This window comes from Ambystoma mexicanum, chromosome 11, assembly GCF_040938575.1.
Source record: "Ambystoma mexicanum isolate Mex_15411 chromosome 11, UKY_AmexF1_1, whole genome shotgun sequence".
NCBI classification, from domain to species: Eukaryota; Metazoa; Chordata; class Amphibia; order Caudata; family Ambystomatidae; genus Ambystoma; species Ambystoma mexicanum.
This window is the reverse complement of record NC_090934.1, coordinates 333,636,929-333,652,824: the sequence shown is the minus strand read 5'-3', so window position 1 is coordinate 333,652,824 and position 15,896 is coordinate 333,636,929.

Here is a 15,896-nt window from a genome sequence, read left to right as displayed (position 1 = left end):
GTGTCCTCCATTGTTTTCCTTATTGTTTCAATTATGCCTGCATTTTGTACACTGCCTATAAGTTTCTCAAGCGCCCAGTTACCTCAGGGTTTGGTGCACGATACAAATAATAAACAAATACAAATATAAATATATTTTGTCTGTGGGAGAGAAGCCTATCCATGGTTACCTAAAGATTGGAAGGGGACTTGCTATTTGGGATATTGTTGCCTGGTGTTAATGTCACCTCCACAGCAGATTTACAGAAACATAGGCCTATGAGGGGAATAGATGATGACACCCCCTCCAGGTATTGGGTGACGTAGCAAAAGCCATGATTCCTTTTTGGGGCCAAGTCTTTAATTCACGCTATATAGGAGATTGGCAAGAGTACTGGAAAACACTATTAATGAAACTACTGACATATTATTGAACATGACACTAGAGCAAAAAGCGATTAGACTAGTTGCTCTTCAGAATAGGATGGTCTTAGATGTCAGGTTAGATGAACGTGGTGGTGTATGCAAAACGGTTGGGTCCACGTGTTGTGTGTACGTACCTAACTCCTCCCCATGGTGTTCCAAGTGATAAAACGCCTACACATACTTAGTAGTTCCTGAAGGGAATTGGGATATAGGAACATGGGCTTGGAACCTGTTGAAAATCTGGGGTTGGAAAATCTTTTCAGCACTTGCTATTATCATTGGGATAATACTATTTTTCTGTTGCTGTATTCAGTGTCTGCCTGTCTTAGGTTCTGCACTAGGTAGTTGTTGTGCTAAATCACTAATGCAACTTAGGCCCCCATCCACCTGCAGATGTAACTAATGCCTTGATAATGCAGGAAGCAACTATCAAACAATTAATGTCTATCAATGTAGAGGATAGCGATGATTCTGGTTGCTCTGATGATGATGAAGATACTTGGTCACTTGTTTCTGGTAATGTGTTGGCTTAGGTCAAAAGGAGGGTTTGTAAAAGTAGATATATTTTCCATTATAATGTTGGCCTAAGCACATACACATACACAGTGAACATACACATTGAACTGCGGCATCGCGTCCTCCGAGAAACGCCATCTTGGCTGCTTTGCTCTCATTTCCAAGCTTTCATTTCTGAACGCGGTGACGGCTCACAAAATCACCGCTTCGGAAGCTTCCCTGAAACCTGCCCACACGCAGGAAAGCTCACAATTACTAAGCACGCTGAACTCTGCAACAGAGAACCTTGAATCATTGGCATAAACATAGCTAATCTTTAAATTAGGTGTCATCCTGTCTTTCCTGACTGTCTTGTTTTCACAGTTAATTGTAAACGTGCCTTCCAGACTATTAAAGCGAAGCACGATTAACCGCATATTCTGTTGCTCGAATGAACAAACTACTGAGTAGACATGTAGACTGACCTTTTAGCTTAGTAAACAAAGATAAAGTAGTGCAAAGAATGTTACCTTGTACTGAAGAACACAATATCTTCCGAAACTTTTTCTTGCTTTGCTTCCCAGACAGTAAATAGTCTGCAGGGTGACATGGAGTGTTCAAGAACATGTTACCATGGAGAAATTGCCCACGTACATGGGTCTTAGGTCATCAGTAATTATCACGTGATGAGTTAGCATCGATTCGTCATGATATTAAAGAAATGTATATAATATTCAGACACCCACAAATTGGGGCTCACTTTCTTATGCTTGTATGCCATGCATTTGTAAAGTTGGTCTGTACTCGAGTACGAATAAACTGTTGTTTATACCTTTGTTTCCTCATGACTGGTGAGTCTTCATTGCCTTACAGTAGCCTCCTATTTTCGGATTGACAACCTCATTCTTAGCCCTGTTAGTGATTTCAGAACCAAAATAAATATAATTTGGAACGAGTTTTAGCTCTACCCCACCCAAACTCCAAATCAACTTCTCAACTCTTTCAAAGCACAAAAATTTAAGGAATGTTCCTGTAAATAGTTGTGACGTGTAACCAGATTTCACGATGATCCAATAGCAGTATGATTGAGAACAAGTATGTAATCAGCATATGCCATCCACGGGATATCCCCAGACCTTAATTTTGGCAGAAAATTATTGACTTTCTTCAAAGCATTCGGGAGATCTGAAATATACAGGTTGAACAGCAGTGGGGTCAACACACATTCCTGCTTAAGTCCCAAATTAGTAGTTATCTTTCTTGAGAGGCCTCCCCTGCTATCCAACCTGACCTAAACACAGTTATCACTATAAAATTGAATCAACATATTCAATAAGGCAATCAGTATATTCGATTGGAGGATCTTTTTCCATAGACATGGGTGTTTCACTGAATCAAAAGCTGCAGTGAAATCGATATAAACCACAAAAAGAAGTGAAGCATCCTTCAAAAGCGCTTTCTGCTTCAGTATATTTAAGGCCACTTTATTAAGAGTTGTACCTCAACCCTTTTTAAAATCTGTTTTAAAGTGCCTCACTCATCCTGCAGATTTGACCCACCCTTAGATGTTTTTTAGGAGCATTGAAGCATACATTTCTCATGACATCCATAGGCCCAATCTATAATTTTTCCAATTTTCATAATCCCATTATTTAAACACAGATATCAACAGAGTTTTTCCAAGAATGTTATATATGCCTGGATTCTAGGATTCTAGGATTAAACCATATAATCTGTGCAACCATCAGGCCCACATTTCTGCATTATTCTTAAGTACGAAATTCTTGAAACGTTTGAAATAGATTGCCAGAATCTATTCAGAAATGTCAGGTGACCATAGGATATCCAGAATAGTATCGGGTACCGCAATGACTGATTCTTGTTGATAAAAGGAGCAAATAACGAAGTACAACCAATTTACTTACTTAATCGGATTAAACTGATGTTTAGTTTTGCTAAGATTCCTAATCATATCTGATTTTGTGCATTATAAATAGAGGATTTATGCCATCTAGGCCAATTGCGGTATCTCATTTTTGCTTTCCTAATTAAATTATCCCTGTCATTTCCATCAAGGGACTTGGATTTCCTCAGCTGTTTTACAGTTTGCCTCAAAATTTGCCTCTCCTCAGCACTTTTCACATCAAAGATCTTATTCCCCTCACCCGCAGACATAACCTGTGTGGGGGATTGTGCAGCCAACCTGTCAGTCAGACCAGCAAACCTTTCTGTATCAGGAGAGTCGTCTGTTTTGTACCTCCAACATAAAGCTTTTAGCACTTGGTCACCATGCAGGGTGCCACTGTGGTGCTGTAAGCACGTAAAAATACGGCACAACATGGCTGCTGAGTTTTGGGGGGAGTCCTTCTCTTAATTTTTGTGCAACAGGACTCTCAGGGAGGCGCCCAAGAGCCGTACCAGGAGTTATGCGCCTACATTCCAAGTTAAAGGCCCAATGACGCATAGGGTGTTTATCGTGGTGTATCGGACCATAATGACTGGTGGGGTCTATAAGGCTATTAAAAACAGTGTCACTCTGTAAAGTATAAAATAACATAGTTGTTATACTCCTAGCCAACTCCATGAGACCTACCAGGCAGATTTAGTTCATAAACCTGTATGGGTTATTACAGGGAATTGGCTGCAGGTTTGCCTGTACTGCCGGTAATTTGAAATGTAGTGTTCTGAACAATCTGCAGGCTATGAGAACACTTCTATTTGCTATATTGTGGCATTAAGCACCTGTTCCAAGGGCTGGAATGGGTGTTAATTGAAAGTATTTTCATCCTGTGAACAGGTTACCAGCCCTTGGAACGGGTCTTTAACACCATTAGCACCTTTCCCATGGGCTGGAATGGTGCCAATTAAAAGTATTTTCAGCCTGTGAACAGTTTGCCTCGCGGCGTCCCATTCATGGAAAGAAAAGACTGTTCAAAGATGGCCACCATGGAATGGGAAGGTGAGGCTCCATCCGGAGCCGCTCTTCCCTTTCCATGGAGTCCATCAGGGGCCTTGTGGAAGGAGCGGCAGCAGCTGTCGCCGCAACGATGTAAGCGGGCAGTGGGGGAATCATTAAAAAATTGGGAACGCAGGGTGGGGGGAAGATGACGGACAGGGGAACCTGCCATCAGACCGCTTGAACGCGGGCTGAGATCACTGCTTTCAGCCAGTGTTCCTAGCAAACTGATTGGCTGGCTCTCCCAAGCAGGGTGCAAACATTTCTTATAGCCCACAGGTTGTCAATGAGAAAAACCATTGAACATTCCAAGAGTCATATATAAAGTTTTATAGATCCTGCCCAAGGGCCTTCTTGGGTGTTATGAGTCCTGAGCACAGAGGCAGAGGACTGAGTGCAGTAACAGTGTTTAATGAACTGTACAGTCCCATAACACTGGTGAGCACATGACCCATTGCTTCAAAGTAATGCTCACGCAATAGAGCCACCATTGAAATGGACGCCAGGCTCTGATCAGAGACACTCTTCCATTTACATGATTGCCTGGCAGACATGAGAGGAGCACAAAACACAAGTAAATGACATCACATGACAGTAGAACTACACAGGGGAAGAGCAGGAAAGAGAGAAGGGCAGACACGAAGCAAGATAAGAAATATCTTCATCTCTAGGGAGATGTTTAAGTGGCGATAGTCCAAGTCCTTTAATGTAATAGAGAGGACAAGTGAGGTGCAAGAAAGGAAACACTTATGGCAAGAGACAGACTGCAACCCCGCAAGGTTAGGCAGGATTATCCCAGAGAAACGCAAGGTGCCTAAAATATAAATGGGAAGCTAAGGAGACAGGAGTACTTCAGAAAAGTTTTCCACTCCCGGACCTATAAAGATGTATGTATGTCTTGCACTTGTTGACCTTGACTCTGGCAATAATATATGTTGTTTTACCAACCCCGCAAGGTTAGTCCGGTTGACTCTGGCAATAATATATGTTGTTTTACCAAGTTTGGACTGCGGAACAACTGAGGCCTGGGATTGGTTCCCTCTGATGGCAATCTGCAGCATTCATCCATGACTGAGGCCAAACCATTTAGGAAGTCGAATTAACTAAAGCAGTTCTGCACTATATGTGGGGAATTGTTGGAAACCTGCCCAGGTAACCATTGGGAAGAATTCAACCATCTGCACAGTGGGTGTGCACTCGCATGGGCTTTTTTAGAAATGTTTAATGAAATTGAATGATGGTAGATCAACCTCTGGAAAATGTGTGGGGCTAATATGCACACATTTTCCTATGCTCACTGCCCAACATACACATAGATCTGTGTACTCCGGGTGGACAAAGCCTACAGGCAGAGTCCTCCCTGTCATATTTAGTTGGGATCTGACAGGTGTAGTACATGATGCATCTCAGAAGGGGGAGCGCCAAAACATTCCTCCTGCCATGACCAGCATAATTAATTATCAAAGGCTCCATGGATCCGCCCCGTCTGTTTGTTTACCCTGTGCAGATGGTGGCAGCAATTAACATAATTAACATACTAATAGAGTATACTTCAAATAGGCCCACATGGGGCCTGGCTGCTAGAGTTTAAAAAAGGAGACAGCGAACCCCAACAAACTTTGATATGCACTGTGTCAACCTGAAGTCAGCTCCTTCCTCTCAGTATCAAGGGCAGTGACCTGTCATGTCTGGGACCATGTATTTCCAGTAGTCCTGCCCACAGGGGGACCCCATTTAGAAGGTACGAGTATGTGGTTTGGCGGTGACAAAAAGTGTGGTCTTGCCACGGCTTCAAGGGAGACCTGCCGCTTTAATCAGGAACCACAGAGAGCCCAATTAACTAGAGAGACCCTTTGATCCACAACAGACAGGAAGAAGCATGGGGCTGCAAACCTCTTTTGGGCAGATTATCTGAAGAATTTGCAAGGAGTAACAAGAAGAACTGGCACCTGGAAACACCTGTGTATGGGCGGCATACAAATGTCAAATAAATAAATAAATAAATAAATACATAAACTCATTTGGACCCTGGTTGAAGGTATTGTTTGTTTTACAGCTTCTGCCAATGAAGGAAGGCTAGGTTTTCTAAAGAGGGAAGCAAGATCCCTCCTCTAAACATCTCCCAGAGAACAGAGGGAGATACTCAATCCAGACAACCCTCCAGCAGCTCCAGACCCGGTACCCAGGCAGCACACAGGCTGCCCTGCTAGGCTCTGCAGCAAGCTTCCTAGTTGGGAAGTGCCAGAGAGTCTCTGAACCAAACCAAGGACAAGGCTGTTGCTTGCACCACCCTCCTCAGCTTTGGCCCGTCTGCCTTAAAGGACAACACAAGCCCAGTGAAGATGCTAGGAGGAGTGCATCGACAAGTATCAACCAGCATTTGCCTTAAAGGACATTTTTGAGCCATTCGAGCCCCTCGAGCTGCAACTGACTGCACCACTGACTGTTGTCACGCCGCAGTCACTAACGTTGCCCGAGGCGCTTCAACCAGTGCTTCCAACCCACCAACCAGCACTGGGTCAATGATTCCTGAACCCAAGCCATAGTGTAGACCAGCCTGGAACCGCCTAACCAGCTGTGCTTGCCAAACTGCCTGCCACCTGATACCCGGAGCTGTCTCCCATCTTGAACTCTGTCGCAGGAGCTGCAAAATGCCCTGAAACCAAATCGACAATATTGAGCACCGATAATCTCTACAAGCACAAGGTACATAGACATCAACTCTGTCAAGCACCAAGAACTTCTTGCGATTAATTTCTTTACTGATTACCCTCCTTTCAGTATCAACAGTGCATCCCTTTTACTTCTTGAAACTGTCCTCTGCATTCCTTTACAGGGTGGGTTGTATTTTGTAGTGTGCTAGAACTGTCTGTTGAATAATAATAAAGTAGATATTTTTATACAACCTTGACTGGACAGTCCCTTTTATCATTGGGTAATAATTGTATTTTTGCTGTGTTGCAACTAACCAACGATCCACAATCTTGCGGAGATAAGTCTGCCGTTCTGTCCACGTTACCAAAATTGGACAAGGATGTTTATAATTTGCTTGTGTTTACAATCTGTTTGGATCCCTTCTGGTGTACTAGAGGTGTGGGGCTGATTGATGGTTTAGAAACCAATATTCATCCCTTTACAACTGGTGCCACAGAAGTTGATTCGTCACAACCATGCTGTCCTCACAGCAGTCCAAACTCTTCGATCTTTGGTGCTCACGCCTGAACCGATAAACTCAATGACATGTAAGGGACTTCTGTAGAGACAGCTTCCTTGAACGTTAGGGCATTTTCATTTTAATTAAATAAACTACACTGAAATTTGGGCCATTCACCCCTTCAGAGTTGTCATACCTGACCTTGGAGTGACTCCGCTCCTGGTCAATACTGTACATATGGCATTGAGGTCAATAGTTAAAACATGGTTGTCTTCTACACTGACAGCCAATTGGAATGGTTTATTCCCTGGTTCATTGGGCTTGCAGCCCCTCATAAGGTGGAAGGGTTGCCTTGGTAACCGTGTGGGAAAGAGAGTTTACATGCCAACCATGCTCTTTAATTCAATCCCGACATCGAGATGTCTTTCCATTTCCCTCTGAATGCATGTGGTCAAATGCTTGACGCAACTGTTACCATGTGCATTGTACGATGTGATAGAGAGGTGTTTCGTGCCTCATGATCTCAGGAAGAACGACATCTTATCGAAGGTCTGCTGCACACCAATGCCCACCATTAGGATTTCTGGCATCTCCTCCCTTTGAAAAATAACACCCAGGAATAACTGTTTGGTTTGGGTGTCAACATGGCCTCCAAGACAGACCTCAAGTCCTTTGGATATGTAGTTTATATCTATTAAGGTGTAAGGGGAGTCACTGAGAAGAGTCTCAAGAGGTCCATGATGTGGACTGGGCCCTTCAAAGAACCTAGAGGTTTTAAGGAGCTTGGGTCACCTGGAGAACTTTGTCGCTTTTTCAACATCTTGGGCATTCTCTCATCCACACATCCACCTGATAATCTATTTTGGCCACTTGAAGTTCTTTTTGATTGTCCTCTTAGTGGTCCTGATCCCTAGATTGCCTGGAGGTACAACTATCTCTCTCTTAAATAATTTGAGGATGACCAATGTCAGTTCCCTCTGCAATCAACTGAATGGCCTGAAGTCCTCAGGACTGGAAATGGATTGTGGCCAACCCTCTCTCACCATGTTTGCCTCTTATGGCACCCAAAGGTCATCTGTAATGCATCCTCTGTCGATTTTGCATATCTCAGTCAAACAGGCTGTATCTCTTTGTTTTCTAAGGGATCCATATTGCTCATTAGGGTTTTTCTAGAAAAGCAGGATGTTGAATCTGCCTGGATGATCGATGTGATCCTATGCATCCTCTAGGAGATAGGACAATATGCAGGCTTGCCTGGGGGATGGTCTTGTGGTTCCACAAATTGCAAGTGCTAGAACTTGAGGATGATGGTCGGTCCTCAAGCAGAAAGAGATCCCCCCCTAAAATGAAATGGGCACAAAGCTAAGGACAGTCAAAAGGGTACCCAAATGGAGTACACTTTACCCCCCCCCATGGGAGAAAGCATGGAATATTTGCCTGTAAGGTGCAGTATATTTATTTTGAGGGGGAGCTGCACTTATTGGATGCTGTGTGAAATACTGGCTGGTGCTGTCAAGCTGGAGACGTTCGTGCATCTGTCAGGAGGCACATGAGAGACAAGCACAGCTCATCGCCAGTGTAATGATAAGTCAAGATAAGCAGAGTGTTGAGCAGGTAACTGCTTTATTCTCAGAAACTAGCCTCTTTTCTCAGCCGCCCCAGTCTAACTGATCAGAACAGCAGGAAGTGAAGACTTTCCAATCAACACAAGAACATGGCATCAAATGTTAGGCGAAGGACAGGGCATAGGGAAGTGCAGACACAATAAGAAATGGAAATCTCCTCTTTTAAAACTACAACCAAATTGTGAGTTGGGATTGCAAAGGATTTTTTTAGTATTTAGTATTTTATTTGGTAGTTATCAAAAAAACGGTACAGTGAAAATGGGAAATGCAAGTAACAAAAGCAATCAGCCTTGTCATTCAGAGTTGAGAAGATAAGAATTCAGTGTGTCATGAAATAGAGGATATACAGAAAAAGAACGAAGAAAGAGTGGGAAAATATTCAAATGCAAGTGAGCCAACCAAGAGAAAGAACAAACGTGTGACTGAGAGCAAGGAGGACAGATATAACAAGAAGACATTGAGAATAAAAGTAGAGAGAATGAGATTGAGTATAACATAACATAAGGGAGGAAGGCTAGACAAGTGCAAGGCTGTGGAGAGATTTAAAGACAAGACACAGAAAATTGATTTTGAGTCAAGAATGGAATGAGAGCCAGCCAAGATTAGAGTGAGAAGAAGAAATAGAATCAAGAGGAGCAAGAAGATAGAGAAGATGAATGGAGGCATTGAAAACCGATTTCAGAGGGGCAAGACGAGTAAGAGGAAGACCAAAAAGAGAAACAGAGCAATAGAAGAGTCACGTGAAAATGAGTGAAGATATCATATGTTTAGTGGCATCAAAAGTCAAGAAAGTATGAGCTTTACGAATGTCATATAAGTGATAGCGACAGGCACATGAAGATACAGAAATATGATACTTAAAAGATACATCAGTATCTAGGTAAGTCCCAGGTTGCGAGCCATGATAGAAATAGGGAGCTCAGAACGAAGAAATGAAATAAAAGAAGGGGGAAGAGGAGATGGCGTTGTATTAACCAGAAAGAAAAGTACCTCCGTTTTTGCAGCGTTTAATACAAGAAAGCATTCCAACATCCAGGAATTAATAGCTGATAAGCATGTTGAAAGTTTATTGTGGAATTCAGGGGTGAAGGATGAGAAGGACAGAAAAAGATGAGTATCATCTGCATAAAAGTGGTGAGATAGCCCAAAGGATGAGATAACTTAAGCAAGTGGGGAGGTAAAGAGGATAAAAAGAAAAGGACCAAGAACCGGGCCTTGTGGGGCAGTTTTGGTTGTTTTAAAAAAGAAAATAAAAAAATAATAATAAAAAAAGGGAGGCTGTGTTGGTGTCCCCCGCATCGCTCCGCTCACTATACTTTATGGTATAGTGAGCAGGGGTAGCGGGGGACAACCAGCAGCCTTCCGTAAAAAAACAAACAAAGAAAAGGACCCTGCGGCGCCGGTTCCATATCACAGAAGTAAAAGGGAACTGGCGCTGCAGGAACCACGCGTGAAGAAGAAGGTAAGTGGGGCTTGTTTATGTTGGGGATGTGCTCAGGGTGTGGGTGGGGCGGGTGTTATGGGTGTGAGTATGTAAGTGTGTTCGCATGAGAAAGGTGCAAGCTTTTGGTAGTTTGCACCTTTCTAATGCAAACGTTCTGGCCGCGGCAAATTCAGCCGCGGTCAGATCACTTATAATCTTGTGGGACACCATGAACAAGCGGCAGTGTGAGTGTGTCAGACGATGCCCCTGCCCAAGAAACTGAGAATGTCCTTTGGGACAGGTATGACCCCAACCATGAAAGCTATTTTCTTTTTGAAGAAACACTTTTGTGGGTTGCGCTTCTGGTAGAAACAATATAGATAACACATTAATTGTTATTCCATTAATTATATTTATTCTTTGTATTAATTTTCATGCAACTCTGATTGTCATTCATGTATTTGTCAATTTCCATATGTTCACATACGTTTCTCTCTGTTCACATTTGTTACTCTCAACACGTGTTTCCCCACGGTATATATCCGTGGTTCTTCAGGAGAGATACTGAGAAAGAAAGTGTAAAAAAAAGAAAGAAAAAATAAAGTAATGTTCAAAAGTTAAGTCAAAAATAAATGATAGAAGTAATGGGGTGGGAGAATAAACTAGTCAGGTTATGTGGCCTGTCTAGTACACTCACCTAAAGTTCAATTCTTTTTGTTGTAAACATTGTTCTCACTGAATTCTCATATATCTTGTATCATTATTATTTCTCTCATTTTATCTTATTTTCAGAAATCTTCCAATTATTTTTATCTGAAAAAAGATTTAAACCATATGTCAATGATATATCCTACATAAGGTCTGTAAACGTGCTTATCAAGAATGTCATTCTATTTAAGAGGCTACTTAAATCAAAAGTGAGAGAGTACCAAGAGAAGCACTTCCTACCTCCTCTCTAACTGGATTACCTTCAGATTCTGTTTTTCCTTTGGTTCGATTGCCTTCAGGACGCCAGGATCCACGCTGACAGATTGTCTGACTTTCTTTTCTCTTTAAAAACCCGCGAATGCGTGACGTATAATGTCACTGCGTTGTGTAGCGCAATGACGTCACGTGTCACACAAAAAGCCGCTGGCAGCTATTTTCTGTTGTATATTTATTATAATGTTGATTACTGTTGCTCCCAAAAGCGTCTGGCAGCCATTTTTTGTTGTATATTTATTAAAGGGCTGATTACTGTTGCTACCACATAGATGTTGTGCCGCAACCTCTTCTTTATGTATAAAAAAGAGGGATTTGTAATTATAATGATCTACATGTGTGGTTTGTGACGAGAAAGAAAATTATATTGAATGGAGGATTGTTTTAAGGTGAGAAAAGTATATGAAATTGCTGGGAAGATAATGTAAATTTAGAAAGGTATGATAAGAAAGAATAGAAAGGAAATGATAAAAAAAGAGTCCATATGTAATAACATCAGTTAAGTGCACTTAAGTAAATTAGCAAAAATAACAATAATAAGAATAATATGATCCAACAGTGTTGGTAGCAGTTCACACAATGCAACATTCATGAGATGAGTAGGTGAATCTCTCTAATTATAAACATTATAAGTATACAATATGGACATTGAAAGATAATTGAACAAAAATGTAATATGTATAGCCAGTAGGCCATCTCATTTTCTGAGGTGAGGCCCGAGTGGCACGTGTCCAGGGTACATATCCATTTTGCTTCTCTCCTTCTTAACAGGAGTTCTCTGTTTCCTCCTCTCTCCGGTGTGTCAACTCTTTCTAGGCCCAGAAATTTGATTTTTTTACTTCAAATGGTTGGTGTTCTTGATTGAAGTGTATTGCCATTGGATATCTTGCATCATTATTTTTTATGTCTCTTAAATGTTTTGAAGTCTGATTTTTAATGATTGGATGGTACTTCCGACATATCTTTTCCACAGATACAAGTAATTGCATAAATTACATATTTTGTATTACAATTTATGTATTGTTTGATCGTTTGAAATTTTCCATTTGGCAACATAATTTCCTTTGTTCCATTCTCTATTTGAATACAGATTGCACAATTTCCACAACTGTGGGTTCCTGTTGGTGCCTGCATTTTAGAAATTGACTGAGAGTTTCAGTTCTATCTTCTTTTAGGTGACTAGGACTGATTTTTTGTTTCAATGGAGGCGCTCTTCGGTAGATTGTCCTTGGTTTGACTTCTATATTTTGTTTTATTGTTTCGTCACTTTGTAAGATGTTCCAATGTTTTTTCAGAACCTTCTTTAGAACAAATGCTTCACTATTGTAAGTCGTAATGAAGTCTACCTTTGTCTGTGTATTTCAAATTTTTGGTCGATCTATTAAAAGCTCTGTTCTTGGTATATTTTCAGCTTTTTTTTATTGCTCTTTCCACTTCTTCTGTCTCTCTTTATGAAATTTTCTTTGAGATTTGATACATGTTCATCAAATTTGTCTTTTGAACTACAATTCCGTTTTGTTCTTAATATTTCACCATAGGGTATGTTCTTAATTATACGCCTCACATGGTTGCTTTCCGCATGTAGAACCTTGTTTACTGCAGTCGGTTTAATATACAGATCCGTCAATATTTTTTCTCCATCCGTATAGATTTGTAAATCCAAAAATTCAATACTTTCTGGACTTATTTTATCTGTGAATTTGATCTTATAGTTATTTGTATTTAGGTATCCGATGTAGTCTTCCAATATCTCTTTGTCTCCATTCCATATCATTAATACATCGTCGATGTAACAACCCCAATATACAATGTTTCTTTCTTTAAATGCTGTGTGTTGCCATGCATGATTAATCTCAAAATGTCCCATGAACAGGTTGGCGTAAGCGGGTGCAAATTTTGCCCCCATCGCCGTACCCTGCTCTTGTCTGTAGATGGTTTTATTGAACATGAAAATGTTGTTAGTTAATGCAAAATGTAACATTTCCAAAATCATTTTATTTTGTTGCAGAAACGAAATCAACCTTGATTTCAAAAAGACTTCCCGTATTTCCATCCCTTTGAGGTGCTCTATAGTGGTGCAAAGAGACACCACATCAAGAGTTGCAAAAAGAAAGTTTCTTTCCCATGGTATTTCCTCCATTTGTTGTATGACATGTTTGCTATCTCTCAGGTATGATGCAAGATGGATTGTGAGTGGCTGTAAATGAAGATTCAGAAAAAAAAAATAATTTGAGTTTCCTGCAGAATTTAAACGAATCCACTTGCGTGTGAAAATAATCTGCTTTATTTGAAGGACTATAGTTTAGTCATTTATTAAGCACTATATTGAGTGTTTTGACTACTTGTTGTCCTGTTAGATTCAATACAAGATTTACTTGGTCGTCCCTTTTCCTTGCGATCTGGTTTGCATACCATTTTGTCCTCCTCCTTTGTTTTTGCATTCCTTCTCTTTTTCCTCTCTTGTTTTTGGGAAACAAACCAGGAAAGCTGACACACTTGAATTTCTTTGTCAAACTGGGTTGATTTATTTGAAGACCTAAATCAACCCAGTTTGACAACGAAATTCAACTGTGTCAGTCTGCCTGATACCTATATATAATTGTTAAACTGATGTGCTATATTTAATGCTATATTTAATGTAATTTCAAAGAACCAAAAGTAAACTGAGTATATCAAATTACCAGGACTCATTTCTGAGCCACCTATATAGAGTGTAGAGGACCGGAGTTCCCACACTTGGGAACTTTTTTCTTTGTTTCATATTTTCACAACCCATATGCCAGGGTTGTTCATTATCTCCTCCGCACCTTAGGTTTACCCAATAATCATTGCTAAACATCATTAATTGAATCATAAGGATATCTTTAAACAAGGAGTGCATGTCGATTTCCTTCTTCTTGATCCCAACCAGGAAAGAACAGACACAGAGAACCCAAAAGAAGAAAGAGAAGTCAATAAGAGAGGGTGATCGACAGTATCAAAAGCTGCAGACAAATCTAGAAGAATAGGAAGAGACTTATGTTTAGAAGAACGTGCAGAAAGTAAAGAATTCAAGACAGAAAGAAGAGCTGTTTACGTAGAATGGAAAGGCCGAAAACCCCAACTGAAAGTGAAGGAAAATATAATGATCGCAAACAAAACTAGAGACTTGAGAGTAAACAAGGTGTTTAAGTAGTTTAGAAATATATGGCGGAAGAGATAGAGCGAAAATTAGAAGCAAGCTTTAGGTAGAAGTAGAACATGCCTAATGGGGTAAATATGGGCTACTACCCCATGTAGTACTTTCTATGTACCCCATGATGTAAATATCCCATGTGATATACTGCATGTTTTTACCTTTACCACCAAACTGATATTTAGGCTAAAAGTGAGATGTATTCCACATCCGTATCAGGAACCTTTCATACGTTAAATTATTTTAAACTCTTTTCAGGTGAAACCTGCCCACTCCTCAAGGTGAGGTGTAAACGGGTTTTGGATTAACCATAAACACTGGCCCTTTCGATGGGCTTTTGGAGCTGTAGCGACTAGGCTGAGGAAGACTAGTTCTAGTAGCAATGATGAGTACTGCTAAGTCATCTAAGTATTACATCCACATCTGCATTAGGCCAGCCAGTCATAAATTAACTCACAGGACTGCCACACTGCTATAGGTCTGAGTTTATTACTGAAAAAACACACCATATTTATTAACAGCTTGAAGGACTTTAATCTCAAAAATGGGAAGCCTTGAATACCCAATGTGCAGGCAAACAGCACATGAGCAAAACACAGGAGGGCACAGGTACCTGCTTCATAAATGTAAATGCAAGTGGAGCCTCAAATACAAGTAGCTGGGCATCAAGGTTAAAGCAAGCATACATGTTATCTGCAATGTTAGACTGGCCTACAATAGGTGGTATTATGTGGCGAGACAGTCTAGCCATCCAATAACAAATAGCATGTTTGCTTTATCCTTTATACATGTTAACTGCATCAAGGGTAGGCCAGTATAGCTACGTCATAACACTTAGGGAACATGATAAGTAAAGTGTTATTATGTGGCCTCACTGGCCTACACTGAATGTAGTACAATCTAGCCACTAAATAACACTTACGTTTGCCATGGCCATGATGCACAGTAACTGTGCATTAGGGGTAAGGCAAACATGATGAGTGAAGTGTTATTACCTGGCTAGAGTGGCCTGCATGCAATGTAGCCCAGTCTAGCCACTTAATAACACTGATCATGTTCGTTTCTGTTTCCTGCTCCCAGGAGTTTTAATGTTGTTTTTAGAAAGGACAGCAATTCCAGAACCGCATTGCAGGCACACTGTTCATTTGGCCAATGAAGTTTGACATTTTCCTTTTGTTTCTTTATTTTGAGAGTAATCTGTGCTGTGGCTTTCTTTTTTTAACCATTTCACTCTGCAACATCTGATGAAGAAATCTGTGGGACTTCGAAAGCCGATGCTTTGTTTCCATCTTTGTATAGTATTTTCAGTTAGGCCAATACAAGATATCAAAAGCTGCATCTTCTGTGACTTAAAAACTGGACTAACATGGTGTTACATTTTTCTTTGCACATCAAGAACTAACAACAAATTTAGACTGGCATGAAATAAATTGTTAGACTGTAGTAGTTTCGCACAAGTAGACTGTAAAACCTGGAAAGAATCCTCATTCCGAAAGCCTCGTCTGACTTTATTCTAGAGCAGTATGAGAAAAACAGCTTCTAAGATTAGAGAGGATTGCGTTTTGGTTGTATGCCCTACAGGACAAAAACATGTCAGAGCAATATATTGTCTGATCAAGACTGTAGTTCTGCAAAAAATAGGCTGGCTGAAATATTGAGAAAAGATCTGAGAGTGAAGCCAAC